Genomic DNA, 14,448 nt, shown 5'->3' with positions numbered 1-14,448 from the left:
TCAACAGCTACCCACACATGTTCCTTCACATGCTGCATCCTGCCCTGGTGTCAATGTGGCCCAACTGGGGCTATTGGTCCATGGAGCACACATGTTCCCTCGTGTGCTGCATGCTGGACTGGTGTCAATGTGGCTCATATGAGGCTATCGTTCCCTGGAGCACACACGTGCTCTCATATGCCGCATCTTGGCCTGGTGCCAATATGACCGAACTGGGGCTATGGTTTTATGCAGCACACATATTTCCTCACATATGTGTACACTGACAATATCTCTGTGTACATAACAAAGCACCCTAATGGAGAATCCTATGGTGAGTTCACTTCCTTCTTCTGTTCCTTGCAGATGGTTCCAGGCCCTCTGATATACCCTCTGACGGTGTGAGAGTGGAGCGCCTGGATGTGCTGGGTGGGCTTGCGTCCTAGGATGTCATGCTGGACCCATGAAATGTGGATGACTGTGTTGGTGGCTTTGATACAGCAAACCATGTCCAGATGCAGGCCAGGCTACAGGATACCAACAGCTGTCACAGCACAGGTGAATCCCCTGTGTGATGTCGCTAGTCCAGCATTGCTCCACTGTGGCCTCATCCTGCTTTTTATGGACTGCTATTGCTGCACCTTTGCCTTTTCCTGTAGGCTCATGATAGCTGATGTGTGCATGTTTAGGTATTCCTTAAGGGATGCCTGTGTTTCATTCTTCCGTGTGAGGGTTTGGTTGTGATGCTCAAGTTGTTGGAGAATCCTCCCTTGTATGTGCAACTGTTGCATTGCTACATCCATCAGACTGCTGTCTGACCTTGTGCACAAGGCCACATTGACCTGCTACTAACAGGCCTGTCTGATCATGTATCTCGATATCATTGCGTGCAGTATGTGTGTGCTGGGGCTTAGATATCTCTGGTGCTATGGTGGGCCAATCTCCAGCCTGGCAATATGGGAACTGTTGCATTTTTCCATGATGGTCTTCATCCTCTCAAACCTGCATAGGTTCCTGGCCCACAATGACACAGCATGGCATCTCTTCCTCCTCCTCAACTCCTCCTGCCTGTGAGATGGGTATTGCAACGTGGGTTGGGCTGCTGGGTTTGGCTGGTTGGAACCAGTACTGCTACCAAGGTCCAATGTGGGCATGGCTGTTAATATGTCTGTGGCAACTGGGCCAGCATTGCTGCCACTGACAGGTGTGGTGTCTCCTAGGGTGCTGGCGTATCTTGCCATGGCAGCATGTAGTATTGCCACTCCTTCTCTGCTGTTTGGCATGTGCAGGAACATGCCGAATGGAATGCTGTCATGTGTTGCCTGCACGGGCCAAAGCATTCATACATGACGTCATCTTGTTCTCAGGTGGAATGCTCATCAACTTTTGGTTTTGATAGTCACCAAGAGTGGGATGGGTATGCCCGGACATGGTCCCAAGCCTGCTGGGCCTAGAGACGCAAGGTACCCCTATATGTCAAAAATGTGAGATCCCCCATTTTGGGAAGCACTGTGGGGTGAAGGTTACACATAAAGATCTCTAATCAAGTTGCAGCTCTCTGTGCTTAACCCGGGGAGAAATAGCCATTTGCATGTCACTCTGGTCCCACACCCACATGCATAGTATTGCACAGAAGTGCCACGAGATTCTAGGAACAAGAGTACCAACAACCACCCAGGACAAGATAGTATGCAAAAGCATGATTCACCCTGACGAAGAAAAACACAAAAATAGACATTGTTTTCGGATGTGTCTTAGCGAGACCTGCAAAGGCACATCTTGCCACACCTCATCAACAATGAAATAAAGACATTGGAAAGGCAGGGAGCATGGTGCACGTCTCGGGGCATTTGCGACTGCACTGCGATTCAGAAATAATCATGCACGCGGCCTTCGCAAGTTGCGCAGGACGCATACTGAATCTGCAAGTGGCTGTGATTCACCAAAAAACGGTCCATCTCTGGTGTAATTCCAAAAAACACTACTTTCACAAAAAGTGAAATAAGAACGAAAGAAAATGTTAACAAAAAGTGTATCTTGCTCCAGAAGATGTGCCTAAGTTCCAAACCATGCAATCGGGTTTACACCCGCTTAGCATATGGGAAAGTTGTTACTTGGAAAAGTTGTGCTATCTTGTTTTGTTGGTCAGGTTGTGCCTCCTCTTCGCTGCCAAATGCACCCATTTATTGTATGCAAAATGTGCATTCCTACTGGTAGACCTAACTGGAGACACTGCTTGCTCGTTTTAGAATTTTCCCCACGTTGTCTAGTCATTTTTTTGTTGTGTATTACCCACCTGGCTTTGACTCCACTTTCTGTGATTCTTTCCTGGATTTTATTGCTGATTTACACCTTCGGCACACCCACCTGGCGATTGCGGGTGATTTTAATCTTAAATGTAATGATCTTTCTGATAACAAAATTTAGAGATTTGGCGCTGCTCCGAATGAATTGGATTTTTGCAGCTGGTGGTTCGATCTACTCATCGATTGATTGGGTAATACACTTGACCTTATTTTTGCTTCTAAAGCCTGTGTTGTTGTTTATCCAGCACTTCCTCTCTCTTGGTCCGATCACTTTATAGTCCCTTGTTCTTGGAAATTGATCCCTACTAAGGAAAGAAAGACTGTCCTTCCTGCATATCGGGACTGGCGCAATGTAGCCTGCAATTATATTGTTGTTTAGTTAGAAGCTTCTTGTTCTGGCCCGCTGGATCCTGTTCTAGTTGCCATCACTGAAGCTTTTCTGATGTCTGCTGACTTGCTGGCTCCTTTAAAAATCCCTAAACCTAAGACTCTGGCTACCAAGCTGTGGTTTACTGGTCATCTTTGTGTTCTTTGTCTCTAATGCAGACAAATCAAAGGCAAATGGCATTCGTACTGTGATCCTGCTGCTAAGACAGCCCTGCTACACTTTTCTTCTATGTATCAGAAAACAATTTTTGAGACTCAGTCTACTTATTTTTCCAAGCGGGTGGACAATTCCATCAATCGACCGAAATAACTTTTTCAGGCTGTTCGCTCGTTATCTTGACCTCCTTCTGAACTGCTTTGTTCTTCTCAATCTTTCTGTGATTCTCTTTCATCTTAATGTTCTGATAAGATTGGTACTATTTGACTGTGCATTTATTCCTCCAGAACCGGGTCCACTGTCTCCCTGCCCACAGTTGTCTCTGCGCCCTCTGTTCATTCGTGGTCTGTACTTCCTGTATTCACTTTGGAGGAAATCTTAGCAACTTCGCTTAAACTGAAGTCTTCTTCCCCCACAGACACTGTAACCATGTTAATTTTGAAGAATATTGTGTCCCGTATTGCCACTTTGGTCACACAAGCTGTCAATACATAATTTTCTAATGGTCTGATTCTAGCTTTTTTAAAACTCGTGTTTGTGGTCCCACTTTTGAAATACCTTCTCTAGATTCCGTTGTTTTGTCTAATTTTCACCTTATCTCCCTTCTTCCTTCCTTATGAAGTTGCTTGAAACCTTAGGCTGTCCTCTTCTTAGTTCTTATATTGAGGAATTTGCTTTTTTTCATCTGTCACAATCGGTTTTTCATTCTGGGAGTGGCACCAAGAGTGTGCTGGTCTCTGTTGTTCATGATCTGGCTCGGCTGCATGATCATGGTGGGGTCTGTGCTTTATTGCTACTCAACCTTGCTGTCGTCTTTGATACAATGTATTGAGTGGTCTTGCTGGATCGTCTTGCTGGGGCCAGCCTCTCTGGTGCGGTTTAACTGTGGTTTTCTTCACTTCTTTCTGACTGCACTCTATCTCTCTCTCTGTTCCTCCTTAACGTTCTTCCCCAGTTGCTTTGATGTGTCATGCCCCAAGGGTCTGCCATCTCCCCGCTTTGTTCAACATCTACATTCAGCCTCTGACCAAACTCATCTCCTGCCATGGATTTGGTTGTTATTCTTATACACATGATACCCAGATCCTGGTTCGTTTAGATCGGTCTCTTCCCGAGGCTGCTGCCAGATTTAGGTCCTGCCTTGAAGCTGTGGGGGAATGGATGTGTAACAACTGGCTCCAGTTGAATGGTGATAAAACCACGGTTTTGGTGGTGAACCCTGCCTCTGCTGTTTCTTTTTGCACTCCTGATTTCTGACCTCCCAGTTTGGGCCCTTTTCCTTCTCTTGTGTCGTCAGTGAAGTGCTTGGGGCGTAAATATTTCCTCACCCTTATCTATGGAAGCAAAGATTAGTGCAGTTTCCCAGAAGGGTTATTTCTAACTTAAAACCTTCTGTAGGGTTCTCCCTTTTCTTCCATCCCAAATACATGCTACTGTTGTTTCTTCTTAAGTCATTTCTTCTATTGATTATTGCAATGCTTTATTTTTGGTTCAACCTGCCTACCTCCTTGCCCCAGGTCCACTGGCTCCCTGCGACTAAGGGTGCCCAGTTTAAGGCCCTTTGTTTGGTTCACCGTGCCTTTTACGGCCTGAGTGTGGAGTACCTTCAGTTTGAATTTCCCCCTTATATTCCAGCCGGTACTCTTCGCTTAGTGGACGCTTGCCTTGTTTCTGTTCCTCGATTCAAAGCCACCCGTATCGGCAGCCATTGTTTTTCTATAACTGCTGGTCAGTTTTGGAATTCTCTTCCCCGTGAATTACAGGCTTCTGAGAACCATCTTTCTTTTAGGCAACTGCTTAAAACGTACCGGTTCTAGCGTACTTCTTTTCCTCGCCCTCCTGACTTTGCACCAAGATGCCTTTTTAGTGAATGCTATGATGTATACGTTTCAGGGGCGTTGCTAGGGGGGGGCTAAGGGGGCTATAGCCCCTGATCCTTTGGTTGTAGCCCCGGGTAGAATCTCAGGAGCTACAGCCAAAAGACTAGCTAGCCCCCAGTCCCAACAGTTCCAACATCAGTTTAGCCCCGGGTCTTTTCCAGACCTAGCAACTCCCCTGCGTTTGTTTAACATAACATAAAATAACCTTGTGACCATTTTGTGGCAGGTATGTTTTATTGTGCTGCAGCTGCCAATTTTCACATTACCGTGAATCAAGAACAACTTGAACCAGCCCTGTATTGTGCCTTTTCACAGCCGCAAGTCCACTTTCGGTTCACAAAATTCTTAATGAATGGGGCATAGAGAACATTTAAGTAAAGACCCAAAGCCAACCTCTAGTGAGGTATTTAAATACCAGACGAACAGGATGATGGGTGAAATGTCAAGCACTGTACAGCAAGTCAGAAATATTCTTCAATATTACAGGGACATGTCTGCTTGTACCCTAGGCATGTCACACCAGGGGTGGCTTGTCCATAATGGACACACAATATGCAGGAGCCAGGCCAGCCCAGTGAAAACATTGAGTGTGTCCTCAGCTGCAGCAAAAAAAGATGAGAATGTGAGCATGCGCTAGCTTGCTACTGTGTGTGAAAGTGTGGATTCCCTTTAACAGTCGTACCCCAGCATGTATGCTCAATGGGCCTGGGGCGTTTTTCTTTCCCAGTCTTGCATGGCCCGTTGGATTGTAGGGACAAATATACCTAAGGGAGGGTCCTGTTCCTCTGCCTCCTTGCACATTCAGAGGGGCTGGGGTGGTGAGATGGAGACACACCAGCTCCAGCACACACGCCAGGAACCAGAAAGCTCTCCATGCCTCCTATTTCCTGTTTGCATGAATAAGATTGCTGTCAGTGCATACGTTGTAGAGTATGTGTGAGCATGTAAATGAGGTATAATGTGTTTTTTGTGGGTGTGCATGTGAATGAGAGTGCATTCTGTGCATGTGTGCTGCTCCAGGGAGTGAGCCTATGATGAGGGGCGCACTACATTGATGCAGTGACAGCAAGCATGGATGCGTTTTTATTAAAGTGGCATATCATTTTACTGGCATTGAAGGCACATCCAACATAAGAAGTCTTCTTAATTGCTCTTTAATAATGCGCTTAATACCGGAGACCAGTTTCTAAGCGCGATTACATGGAGGTGTGGGGGGCTACATCCATGGACATACTGGCCTACATTGGTGCACCCAGTATAGGCGTGTTTTCTTACAGTGGCATGGAATGTATTGGCATTATAGTCAAAGTCAACGTGAGGCTTGTTTTCACAATGCCATATTCACCAACTTTGGTTCAGCCATTATGAACATGCTTTCTTATTGCGGCATCCCATTTCTTGCTGGCATAATGGGCAACGCCAACATAATTAGTGTTCCTGCTTGAACCTATGCGCAGCCTATTTGGACGAGTTTTCTTAGAATGATATGGCATTTTTTATTAGCATTATGGACATATCCAAAAGGAGTATGGTAGTGCATGTTCGGACATGTTTTCTTATCATTTCAGAACTGGCTTTACAGGCAGAAGCAAGATTTTGTATGTTCTTATGTGAGAATGATGACATATGTCGGTCTAGTAGCATGGACACAATTTGGCACAGCAAGCATAACATATGTTTCTTGCACTGGTAGGCATATGTTGTTGGCAAATACATCATACAAATGTGTTGAAAAATGATTGGTGGCTTTGCATGTCTTGTTTTTTTCCCCATAAACTCTGTTCCTTTTTGTAATTTTTCACAACACGTTTGCTGTAAAATGCCCAATGTTTGCCTATTACACTGAGTCACTGATATTCATGTGAAACGTGTATGCCCCTAGTTTTGTGGTAAAAAATCCTCATAAAAAGTAATGTGATGAGAAAGAGGTAATGCCTGTGAATCAGCAAAAATGTGGTATTTACACATGCCCAAAATAATTAATTTAATGTTATAGCTTTGTGAATTGTCTGCCACCCGCTCACGCCCCCATTGACTACACTTTTCATCGCCATCTTCTTCCTCAGGATTTTCTATTTAAACATCCCTTTTCAGCCTGTATATCAGAGGCCTAACACGTCAAATGCTGCCTTAACCTGCTTTATGAGCCACTGGCCGGTTGCACAACTTTCAGAGTTCACGGTAGGCCAGCCCACCTCTGGATGTCCAGTCATTTTCCCCGAAGTGACGCCAAGAGGACCATTTGGCATGTTTTAAAAGTCCGACTTTAAATCGTGGATGCTGCAACCCAGTGCTGGATACGAGAAGCATTATAGTCTATTCTGGGGCAAAATATCAGTGTGATTTTGTTTTTATTTGATATTCAACGTATTATCTACTTTGTATTTTCTCCGGTTCTCCCCTGTGTGGCAGGCACACTGCTGTCAAACTGCTTAAAACTGGCCTGCTTGTGCTACATACATGAAGGCATGAAGACAAAATGATACATTGGGCCTCATTGTAAGTTTGCTGGTCCGGTAACAATGGTACGGGTACGCTTGCCGTTACCGTAGTTACAGGACCGGCAAACTACGAGCTCTGCTCACGGGTGCCTTCCCGCCCACCAAGTCTGACCTGGCAGGCGTTCCGGCACCCGCGAGCAGCGCATGTCGGATGCACCGGCACCATTCTGAACGGTGCTGGTGCATCCAACCTCCCCAATCCCATTGAGCCCTATGGGGCTCAAATGGGAATGGGGAGCATTTTCTTCTGGCGCCCACGAATGGGCAATTACTGGGTCCAGTGGGGCCGTAATGACCCAGTAAGTTTGGCGGCAGCCTGGTGATTTTACCAGCAAGGCTACTGCCAAACTATAGACTTTTCCTCTCCAGGAAGGGCCGTGCTCAACAAGACCACCTTCACCCGCCTTTCCCAGAGCTTCCCCAAGGGCACACTGCTACTCCTGTGGCCCACACGGGCTTGCCAGCATGTCAGTTCTTACACCTCCAGCCCCACTCATTGGCAGGATCCACTGTGGAGCCACCAATGTCCCAATTCCCCACTTAAAAGTGAAACAGGAGGGCCCCCTGCCCTATAGGCCCGTGAAGAAAAGTCATAACTCGTGCTGCACCGAATCACCACCGTAACAGTTTCAAAGCACTGATACTGAGGCTCGTTACGAGTTTGGCGGTGCAGGAAAAAGTGGAGGAAATACCATTTACCTCCATTCTTCCCACACCGCCAAACTAAAGGTTGGCCGGTATTACCGCTGCCGCTTCAAGCTGGTTATAACTCCTCCACTTTACCTCCTGAAATCGCCGGTATCCGAGGTAATACCGGAAAAATTCCCAATGGAATCCTATGGAGGCCATTAAAAGGGGATTTACACCGGCAAACCGTCACTTGTAATCAGATGGTATTACAGCAGGAGGTAATACCTCCAGTGCCAAAACGGCATGACCAAGTGGTGGTATCAGCAATTCTGTTTACCGGAAGATTTATCACCGGAACACCGGCAAACTCGTAATGCGGCCCCAAGGCTCATCTGTGTCTTGTTATGCCCCCGCCTGGGGAAGCTAGAGCTTAGTCTGATGGCAAGAAAGGAGAACAAGAGAAAGTATAAAGTAACAGGGAGGGAAAGAGGGACGCAGTTTCCAGACACAGAGAGGAAGTCGGTCAGGGGGGAAATACTTTGCATTATAAGTCATAAAACCTGAGAGAAACCAGACTCTCGACGCACAAGAGAACACATTATTGCTATCAAGAAACATTGAGGGAGAAAGACGTAAAGCTCAGCAACCACCTCTCTACCTGCCAGAAGCCCTAACAGTCTACAGTATTGCATGATCATTTTCTGTCCTTTAACGCTACTGGCAATCTGGGGCACAAGGGCTTACTAAGATTAATTCAAATAAACTGGGTGGAAGCACAGTTCATTTGTCCAGAAATTAATGGGAAGGATTTCTGTTGCCAAATTTGCAGTAAAGAGAACAGAGAATCGTGATAAATAAATAGAGTCCAAGTAAATTGACAAAAATGAACCAATTTGCAAAGAAATGTAACTGATTCTTTCAAATGCAAACAAATAGATTTGCTTAAGAAATGCATGATAATGGAAAAACAAAAGCGATTTGTGAGTTTCATAACTAAACTCGGCGAAAATCATTATCCATTTGTGTTTTATTTTACTTATTTTAATTGAACTTCATTTCCATGAGGTGTGATTACATTAGCCCTATTTGAAATCTACCTGACTGGCCATGCTTTAGTGTAAGGTAGCATCCATATTCAGACCCCTGGCTACCTGGCATATTAATGAGCTATTCCAGGAGAAGCAAGGAGTGTGGGGGGCAGGGAATCCTCCTGTTGGGGATGCCACTGCTTTGTCATTCGTCTACATTGAAAATGTGTTCATTGGATTCTTCTTTTGTTTTTTTAAATGCTCTCCCTCTTTCTAGTCAGCAATACATCTATTTTACTCAATTTAGCAAATTATTGAAGACAGGTCTTTGGTTACAAATCTATTAAATATTTATTGTGGATGTTACTGTGTGTGGATATAATGTTTTTTTTGGCCAGGTAGGTGGGGTTATAGTTATAATTGTATTTTTTATAAAATATGTGTTTTATGAATTGTATATGTTTTTCTGTACAGCACTCTGCTGCCCTCAGGTTTCTCCTTCTCAAGAGACAGTTCAGCCACTGTCACCATATGTCAAGTCGTCTATATTAGTGTGCATGTCACCATATGGTGAGTCGTTTATATTAGTGTGCATGTCACTATATGTTTAGTCGTTTATATTAGTGTGCAATGAGGGTTTCCCTCTCCCACTGTCACCATATGGCGAGTCGTCTATACTAGTGTGCACCAGAGGTTTCCCTCTCCCACTGTCACCATATGGCGAGTCGTCTATACTAGTGTGCACTGGGGGTTTCACTCTCCCACTCTCACCATACGGTGAGTCGTCTAAACTAGTGTGCACCAGTGGTTTCCCTCTCCCACTGTCAACCTTATGGTGAGTCGTCTATACTAGTGTGCACCGGGGTTTCCCTCTCCCACTGTCACCATATGGCGAGTCGTCTACACTGGTGTGCACCAGGGGTTTCCCTCTCCCACTGTCACCATATGGCGAGTCATCTATACTAGTGTGCACCAGAGGTTTCCCTCTCCCACTGTCACCATATGACGAGTTGTTTATTCCATTGTGCACCGGGGTTTCCTTCTCCCACTGTCACCATATGGTGAGTCGTCTATACTAGTGTGCACCGGGGGTTCCCTCTCCCACTGTCACCTTATGGCGAATCATATATACTGGTGTGCAGCAGGGGTTTCCCTCTCCCACTGTCACCATATGGCGAGTCGTCTGTACTGGTGTGCACCAGGGGTTTCCCTCTCCCACGGTCACCATATGGCGAGTCGTCTTTTCTAGTGTGCACCGGGGTTTCCCTGTCCCACTGTCACCATATGGCGAGTCGTCTATACTAGTGTGCACCGGGGGTTTCAATCTCCCACTGTCACCATATGGCGAGTCGTCTGTACTAGTGTGCGCCAGGGGTTTCCCTCAGTGTCACCATTTGGTGAGTCATCTATACTAGTGTGCACCAGGGGTTTCCCTCTCCCACTGTCACCATATGGCGAGTCATCTATACCAGTGTGCACGGGGGGTTTTTCCTCTCCCACTGTCACCATATGAGTCGTCTATACGAGTGTGCACCAAGGGTTTCCCTCTCCCACTGTCACCATATGGCGAGTCGTCTATACTAGTGTGCACTGGGGGTTTCACTCTCCCACTCTCACCATACGGTGAGTCGTCTAAACTAGTGTGCACCAGTGGTTTCCCTCTCCCACTGTCAACCTTATGGTGAGTCGTCTATACTAGTGTGCACCGGGGTTTCCCTCTCCCACTGTCACCATATGGCGAGTCGTCTACACTGGTGTGCACCAGGGGTTTCCCTCTCCCACTGTCACCATATGGCGAGTCATCTATACTAGTGTGCACCAGAGGTTTCCCTCTCCCACTGTCACCATATGACGAGTTGTTTATTCCATTGTGCACCGGGGTTTCCTTCTCCCACTGTCACCATATGGTGAGTCGTCTATACTAGTGTGCACCGGGGGTTCCCTCTCCCACTGTCACCTTATGGCGAATCATATATACTGGTGTGCAGCAGGGGTTTCCCTCTCCCACTGTCACCATATGGCGAGTCGTCTGTACTGGTGTGCACCAGGGGTTTCCCTCTCCCACGGTCACCATATGGCGAGTCGTCTATACTAGTGTGCACCAGGGGTTTCCCTCTACCACTGTCACCATATGAGTCATCTATACTAGTGGGCACCGGGGATTTCCCTCTCCCACTGTCACCATATGGCGAGTCGTCTCTACTAGTGTGCACTAGGGGTTTCCCTCTTCCCTCTCCCACTGTCACCATATGGTGAGTCATCTATACAAGTGTGCACCGGGGGTTTCCCTCTCCCACTGTCACCATATGGCGAGTCGTCTATACTAGTGTGCACCAGGGGATTCCGTCTCCCACACTCACCATATGGCAAGTCGTCTGTACTGGTGTGCACCAGGGGGTTCCCTCTCCCACTGCCACCATATGGCGAGTCGTCTATAGTAGTGTGCACCAGAGGTTTCCCTCTCCCACTGTCACCATATGAGTCGTCTATACTAGTGTGCACCAGGGGTTTCCCTCTCCCACTGTCAGAATATGGCGACTCGTCTGTACTAGTGCGCACCAGGGGTTTCCCTCTCCCACTGTCACCATATGGTGAGTCGTCTATACTAGTGTGCACCAGGGGTTTCCCTTTCCTACTGTCACCATATGGTGAGTCGTCTATACTAGTGTGCACCAGGGGTTTACTAGTGTGCACCAGGGGTTTACTAGTGTACACCAGGGGTTTCCCCTCTCCCACTGTCACCATATGGTGATTCATCTATACTAGTGTGCACCGGGGGTTTCTCTCTCCCACTGTCACCATATGGCGATTCGTCTATACTAGTGTGCACCGGGGGTTTCCCTCTCCCACTGTCACCATATGGCGAGTCGTCTATACTAGTGTGCACTGGGGGTTTCCCCCTCCCACAGTCACCATATCGCGAGTCGTCTATAGTAGTGTGCACAGGAGGTTTCCCTCTCCCACTGTCACCATATGGCTAGTCGTCTATACTAGTGTGCACCAGGGGTTTCCCTCTCCCACTGTCACCATATGGCGAGTCGTCTATACTAGTGTGCACCGGGGGTTTCCCTCTCCCACTGTCACCATATGGCGAGTCGTCTATACTCGTGTGCACCGGGGTTTCCCTCTTCCCTCTCCCACTGTCACCATATGGTGAGTCGTCTATACTAGTGTGCACCGGGTGTTTCCCTCGCCCACTGTCACCATATGGCGAGTCGTCTATACTAGTGTGCACCAGGGGTTTTCCTCTCCCACTGTCACCATATGGCGAGTCGTCTATACTAGTGTGCACCGGGGGTTTCCCTCTTCCCTCTCCCGCTGTCACCATATGGCGCGTCATCTATACTAGTGTGCACCGGGGGGTTTCCATCTCCCACTGTCACCATATGGCGAGTCGTCTATACTAGTGTGCACCAGGGGTTTCCCTCTCCCACTGTCACCATATGGCGAGTCGTCTATACTAGTGTGCACCGGGGATTTCCCTCTCCCACTGTCACCATATGGCGAGTCGTCTATACTAGTGTACACCAGGCGTTTCCCTCTTCCCTCTCCCACTGTCACCATATGGCGAGTCGTCTATACTAGTGTGCACCAGGGGTTTCCCTCGCCCACTATCACCATATGGCGAGTCGTCTATACTAGTGTGCACCAGGGGTTTCCCGTCAAATAGTCCAGGAACAATCTCTATTTCAACATAAGCCCAATACAAAGGTGAAACAGCTTCGGTTATTGACAGCCAATGACTACTTTAACATTTGTATACCCTCATAGATAGTGTACATGGAAACATGTATCCTTGTGCAAAATACATACTGCATTCTCTCCCATACTTTGACACAACACGATTTAAAGAGTCAAAAATCAGGTTCATGAACGCACACCCTGAATCCAACAGGATCAGCATGAATGGTTCCATTACCGAACCTGCTTTAGAGTAAAAAAAAAGATCTATGCAGGGAAATCCATGTGCATAGACACTTAGACCGCACCTTTTCCCTCCTGTCACTCTACCGAAATGTGCTTGCATGCCGATTTCTCCCGGGTAAACCTTTTAATGATGTCAGATTAGTGTGTCCCTCCCTGATCTACTCGGCCAGCGGAATGCAGGCTCTAGCTTGGGAAATTGAAACAAGCTGCGGTTCATGATGGAGAATGTCAGGCATCAGGTGTTTAGGGGTTTTGCTGCTCCCCTGGAAAACATAGCTATCCCGCCCCAGTCCTCTTTTACTCAGGTTTGGAGGCACTTCTTGTGCCCTAGGCTGAAGATGGCTGCCACACCGCTGTCTGACCCTCCCTATCATGGCGACCTGCATCCTTGCTGGTGGATTACCATGAATTAACCGAATTAGAAATGTTTGAGGGAGAAGAACACGAAAGTCATTGGAACGAAAATGACTTTCAGTTTTCACCCTCCCCGAACATTTCTGATAACCTGCATCCCCCTGCCCCCTTACTTACCTGTGAGCGGCGCACCTCCTTGTGTGCCACTGTCTCCTGCATCTCTCTGCGACGCCAGTTCCCTTCACTTCCGTGCATGGGAGCTGGCAACGTAGGGTCCTCTTTTATTTATTTTTTTTAACTTTTTTATGCCCCTAATGACATTATAGTTAACAAGGTGTGCGGGGGACACCCCCGCAACCTCTGCTCCCCTTGTTCACTATAAAGGCACCGAATGGTATATTTGTTCAAAATGTTCGGCTGTTTGTTTTTTTCATACAGCCGAAATTCGAACAAATTTACCATTCATTTTCATCCAAATCTGCGGATACCTTGCTGGTTCGTGTCTAGGGCCTATTTGTCCATATGTTGCACCAATGGGACTACACTGGGTTGCTTGAGTGGCTGCTTGTAGGTGTCAGGTGTTTCAAAGGCAGGAGTACTTATCCCTGCTAGCACAGTTGTGGATCCAAGAATGACAGCCAGGAAGTACCTCACCTCTCCAAATGTCACTTCTGGAAGCGACTATTGACACGCTATGATCGTTCCAGGGAAAGTACACTCAAAGCCTTCATTCTCCCAAACGCAGTGCCTTGCAACGCTCTAGGTCTGCTCATTTGAGGCACTGCATTTCCCCTGAGCGTTGTTCTGCTCTGCTCTATCAGATGTCTCCTGCCTCTAGCTCTTTCGTTTCCTTCTAATCTTGTTTTGCCCTTCCATTCCCTATGACTACCTTCTCAAGCCTCCCCCAGTCTTGGACCTCCGACCTCCTTCTCTTTATGCACTGTAACCATTAACCATCTGAAGAGTTCCCCCATCTGGGTTTCTCAAAGGTCTTTTCCTTTTTCTGAGCTATGGATCAGCCTCCAAATCTGGAAGCCTTGTTACTAACCCAAGGTGGCATGGCCATAAGGAAAGGTCGTCCTTTCCTGTTTGCCCCACCTAAAGACGGTAAGGTTCAAACATTATTGCATCCAGCCTTGAAAGAAAAATTCACCACCCCCAGCACTGTAAAGTAATTGCTACTCCAGGACCTCGACCTCCCCATGGAGCAGCTAACCAGCTGAGACAACTGAATTGTAACAAATGCATCACACTGATAGGTACACCTCTTTTTTAAAATACTTTTAATAATCGTTTAAT

Source organism: Ambystoma mexicanum, chromosome 1q, assembly GCF_040938575.1.
Source record: "Ambystoma mexicanum isolate Mex_15411 chromosome 1q, UKY_AmexF1_1, whole genome shotgun sequence".
Taxonomy (NCBI): domain Eukaryota; kingdom Metazoa; phylum Chordata; class Amphibia; order Caudata; family Ambystomatidae; genus Ambystoma; species Ambystoma mexicanum.
The sequence above is the reverse complement of the archived record's forward strand: the minus strand, read 5'-3'. Positions refer to the sequence as shown.